We start from the raw sequence: 6,000 nt of genomic DNA on the forward strand, positions 1-6,000 counted from the left end.
TGCTACCTCTCGGCTATTTCATTCACTTGCAGCACGAATACAATAATAATCTGTGTACGGTGTAGGTCCTGAATGAAATTTCTGTTGGGAATATCTCGACGTTTCGACCTAGTCCAATTCAATATTTTCAATATTTGCTTAGTATCCTGATGTGCACGATTGCATTGCTGAAAATTGGATCTCGTAGCTAAAGTTCCCAATGTACAAGCCATTTGCATTGTATGCATGGAAATTCGCATTATTGATTGATTGTAATAGGTTGTGCCTGAAGGCATGCATTGCCTTTTTCATGGATGAAGTGTTGGTGGAAGCAATTTCAAAAATTGTTTTAGATATTGAAGTTTAATTCTCATATACATATATGCCTACTTACGCCGCAAGTTCATTCTGAGCTTGGTCGTATTTGCAAAACTTCCAAAACTAGTTAGTTCTGTTCCCAAGGACATATAACTTTTGCGAAATTTTTTGAAAAACAAGTCGAAATACCGGAAGCTGGTGTTTCGGGTATAAAGGTTTTATGTTCATATTATGTGAAAAACTTTCTACGCACACTTTCCCATATTCCCATATGGCCAAAAATCCAAAATATTCCTTCATATATTACAGAGGTAGATATTATGCTCACTCTAAACAAACAAACATTGCTTATTACCGAATCTTCTTTTCCTTAAGGCTTTGTACCGTTCACAAGCGGGGTTGGCTCATTGTGAGCGCCATTTGGCTCTATCGAATGCCTGATCTGGGTGCAATCTCGAGGCTTTTCAATCCCCATCCAACGTATCAAGCCACGTTGTTTCGGCCTGCCTTTTGGTCGTTTACCATCGACTTCGATCTTCAGACCAATCTTGGCAGGTGAATTCTCGTTTGTACGAATTGTGTAACCATATCATCGAGGGCACCTCTCTCGTAATTTTTCCACGAACGATGCAACCCCATAACGATCGCGGGTATCCTCATTTCGAATGTGATCAAAACGTGTCATGCCACTAGTCCAACGCAACATCTTCGTATCCATTACCGCAAGACACCGTTCATTGTCTTTAATAGTCGGTCAACACTCAGAACCATAGAGAGCGACAGGACGGACGACATTGCGGTAGATTTAAGATTTGAGACGTTCATTGATACGTTGATCACAAAGAACACCAGCTATGGAACGCCACTTCATCCAGGTTGCGTTAATACGTGATTGCTTATTACCCAATACTATACTTATACATGCATTATTTACTTCGTGCACAAAAGCACATATACACATGCAGTACGTATATTGAACTCCGCTGGTTTAATGTACAAATATATCTATCTGAATTAGGCGCTACCCCAAAACTTCATTAACATATATATATATAAATATATACATATATCTGTCTCGAGTAATTGATCTTCTTCTTTTCTTCAACCTTTGTTCCGTTCAAAAGCGGTTTCACACACAACTTTAAAAAGATATAGACATTAAGTTGAGATAGTAGTAATCGTCAAGTTTTGTGATTTACGATTATAAGAATATCAAATGCAGCTTTTCAATGTGTCGAAATCGTCAAAATATTCGAACGATGTCCACCAACCTCTTGAAATAGCTGCAGTTGAATCAGCCAGATTCCTACTCGCTCAACTACTGAATTAGATAAGATCAGAGTGTTTGTTTTCAACTAACTAAATTGTTTCTAAAGAATATCTTTAAAATAATAAGTGACACCGCGATGGCTGAGGGGGTAAAGCGTCAGCCTCTCAATCTCCCTGCTCTCGGTTCGAATCCAAGGTGTCATGGGTGTCTGTATTTGTCTTCCATTTGTCTCGCTGCTGTCAGCTTATCGCTAATAATGAAGCTGAAGCACAATGTGACTGTGTAGACGCTCTATACTCCACTAAAGAATGAACAGGAAACACTTATTACACTAATTACACTAATTCGGTCCTGACTTGCCTTTGTAGGAAACTTTTAACTAAAATAGTCCATTTCTTTGCAAACCACAATTTTTAGGTACACCGGAACAGAGACTAGGTTTTTACAATCAATACTCGACAGATGTAATAATTAGAATTTATTAATTTTAATGAATCAGTAAGAGCAAACGACTATTTACACGTTAGAGACAGAGGAGAGTGATCTCGCTTCATGTGTTTCTTTTCTGCCCCTAACTCATGGCACACTTTTCTCGCTAGTCCTCCACTCCCGTGGCGAGCTCTACAAAGTGGATAGTTCCGCGCCATCTATTTGTTCGCATTCGCAACATTCGAAATAAATTTCGAATGCTGCCGCGCCACATCACTCCGCCCCCAGATGAAACTTAGGAGTTTCGGCGACTGATCCCGGAACTTCGTTCACCGTCAATCTACAAAGCGGACACGACGCTGCTTCGGGGCGAACACGGGTTTCAGCCTGGACAGAGAGACCGCCTTTTTGTGTGCACCGATCTCGAGCTGGAAGAAATGTTCTCCCCGCTCGAGAACGCGGTACGGGCCCTCATATGGAGGCTGCAGCGGCTTCCGGACGGCATCCGTCCTGACCAGAACGTGCGTGCACGTGTCCAGTTCCTTGGGCGAACAGGTAGGTGTGGACGAGTGTCGGGTGGGTGGTGTGGCTTTTATGCGTCGGAGATTGTCCCTCAGCAGACGCACCAACCCCGACTCTGTGAGACCCGATCTCTTGTCGAAGACCGGATCGCTTGGGAGTCTCGGGTTCTCCCCGTATACTAGCTCCGCGGGGCTGACAGCAAATTCCTCTCGGCGGGTTGTACGTAGGCCGAGTAGGACGAGAGGCAAGACTTGGCACCAGGACGGATCGTCTCGTGCCACAATGGCGCGTTTCAGAGTCCGGTGCCAACGTTCTAGCATCCCATTGAATTGCGGGTGGTATGCAGTAGTCCGCTGGCGTTTAAAACCAAGGAGTTTGCCTAACTCGGAGAAAAGGGTGGACTCAAATTGCATTCCCTGGTCAGTGATGACCACCGCGTAAACCTGCCGATGATTGTGAGACAATACCTATAACCGTGCGAGTCTCGCAAAGGCTCTACTATGTCGAAGTGTATTGTGTGGGTAGTGCGGGGGAATGAGCGCACTTCTTTCCTTACATGCCTGGAGACTTTACACTTCTGGCATGCGATGCACTCTCTGGCCCAGGAATTGACATCCTTATTCATAGAGGGCCAGAAGTATTTCTCGGTGACTAGCCGATTTGTTGTCCTGATGCCTGGATGCGCTAAGTCGTGAACTGCGTGGAACACTTCCTTGCGAAAGGTGGCCGGAATGTATGGCCGAGGTCCCTTTTCCGAGTCTTCGCAGCATAGAGAGAGGTTTGAGCCGAAGATGGGCAATTCCCGAAATTTGTATTTGGGGTTGGATTTGAGGCTCTGAAGTGCTGCGTCATCCTCCTGCGCCTTGGCAATAGCCGAGAAATCGAGTGAGGCGGGGATGTTAACCTCGGAGACACGAGACAAAGCGTCAGCAACTATGTTGTCCTTGTCGGACACGTGCTGGATGTCTGACGTAAACTGGCTTATAAAGCTCAGATGTCGAAGCTGACGAGGGGACGCTTTGTTGGGCTTCTGTTTCAAAGCATTCGTGAGAGGCTTATGGTCCGTGAACACTGTGAACGGCCTGCCTTCTAGGGAGAAACGGAAGTATTTGATGTACGCGGCGAGCAGTTCGCGATCGTAGGTACTGTAGTTCCGTTGAGCGGAATTCAATTACTTCGAGAAGAAGCTCAACGGCTGCCAAACTTGATCCACCTTTTGGTGAAGGGCAAAACGGCTAGGGGTGCATCTTGCAGAGGGAATGCCAAGAGTGTAGCGTCGGCCAGTTGTTGACGGGATTTTTCAAACGCGCGGATAGCCTCTTCAGACCACACGATCTCTCGTGTGTCCTTAGTTTTGGGGCCAGACAAGTACGCGTTCAAAATGGACTGGTGATGGGCGGCCTTGGGCAGGAAACGACGGTAGAAGTTCCCATTCCCAAGAATCTCCTCAAGTCCCTCACTGTCTTTGGACGCGGGAAGCTTGTTATCGCTTGCACCTTGTCTGGGTCGGGCTGTATTCCTTCAGGGGAAATGAAATGGCCGAGGAATCTCACCTGTTTTTGAAGAAATTTGCATTTTTCAACGTTTAGGACTAAACCTCAAGGAGACGTTGAAAAATGTACTCGAGATGGGCTAAGTGCTCAGACTCAGTGCAAGAAGCGACCAAAACATCATCCAAATATATGAAACAGAACTCGAGGTTTCGCAGGACTGAGTGAATGAACCTTTGAAAGGTTTGCGCCGCATTGCACAATCCGAAAGTCATTCGGCGGCATTAGCAACACCACGCCAACAGTTTCAGTGCTCGTCGAAGCACTCTTCTCCACCGTCCAGCTGAATGCTCTGCTGAGCTTTGAGACGAATTCAAAAGAGCTTGTATAGAAATTTCGGAAATGTATCCTTTACATAGATCAGGTGTTCCCCGGCTCTATGCATCTCGAGCAATCAATCATGAGATTGGATTTCGGCTGTGTGCAGATATGTCGCTAATGCAACTACAATCACTTGTGTATTGTGGTGCAGTTGTCGCTGTCAGATTGTGCGGACAGAAGATTTGCTTTCGCGTTATCTGTTTGAATGACACGGAAAACTCGACTGGAATATCAGCGGAACTCATTGCAGCAGGACGTTGCTAGTCTGACTCAAATCAGCACTTACTCTCAGAATCGTCGGAGTTTTTTCAGATCTCTCAACAGAGCGTCCAGTCAGTATAGTTTTCCGCAACGGAGCAATAGAGTATTGGTATGCAATTTGGGGGTTACCTGTCCAGCATTTTGAGTAGATTGTCGCCGAAGACACCCGCCATGCCATCACGCCCGGCATGAATTTTGAGGAACAAATAGTATAAATCTGAGAAACGAAGAGGAGATCTGAGAAATTTCTATCTTTCTTCATTGCGGGAATTCCCTACCTTGTCTCTAAAAAGGACACGGTACAGAACCTCGCAGGTACAAGACCGATTACTTCCTTACCAACAGTCTACAACGCCCACTATTCTACTGTCCGAGCAGCAGAAGAGTTGTCGAGTTGGGTCAAGGGGTTGCAAAGAGCAACTCATCATTGACTTGATAGTTGTACGACTGTGGTACTGATGACCACCTTAGAAGTCTGTCGCAGATAGTAGATATGTTCAGCCGCGACATTCAGATGGAATTAGGACTAGACAAGTGTCGGATTCAAGCCATCCGCAAAAGTCATCACAAGCCGCATGCCGGACATAGTATTGGTCCATCCATATCCATGTCCGAGACAAACTTCTACAAAGAACTAGGAATTCAGTAAGAAACAATGCCCAAGCTTTCGAGGCGAAGAAAACGTACTGTGTTTTAAGAGTAGCGCCAGTCATGACATCGCAAAAAAATGTTTTTCCAATGTCTCGTGAATTATTACTTAATTAAAAAATTAATGATTACCTCATTTAAGAATTACTAAATTTAATTAAAAAACAAAACTTAATTAAAAGTACGCATTTTTAATAACATTGGTATTGGAGTCTCTTGGTGAAGAATAAAATAATAGCATTCGGAATATTGCGTTGACATAAACCAAACTGGGAAACGTCCAGCGATGGATACGGATTACTATGTCCAAATTCCAAATGCATCACCCAAACTCTTCTGTGGAGCATATGAACCTGTCTAGTGACATGGGAGGCATTTATATTTTATTTAGGTTACTTTTTAAGGTTTTGTGTAAAACAGAAACTTATTAAAATCGATTTGCTGTCTGCCTGTCTTTTTTTTTTGGCTGGGGGAAATCCAACATGGATTCCCATCTGGAATCTAGGACACGCATTCCCCACTCTTACCGATTAAAACCTCCCATATTTTCTCCACACTCTCCCCGCGGCACCACCGTTCCGGTATTGCTTCGCGGGGCTGTTAAGTTCTTCTTCTGTTTCCCAGACGCCGTAATGGAGGCTTTTGTATTGCTCGGAGACAATAGCAACATTGATTTCCTGTTTATACACTTTCTGTGCTAGC

Source organism: Hermetia illucens, chromosome 4, assembly GCF_905115235.1.
Source record: "Hermetia illucens chromosome 4, iHerIll2.2.curated.20191125, whole genome shotgun sequence".
In the NCBI taxonomy this organism is placed as follows: Eukaryota; Metazoa; Arthropoda; class Insecta; order Diptera; family Stratiomyidae; genus Hermetia; species Hermetia illucens.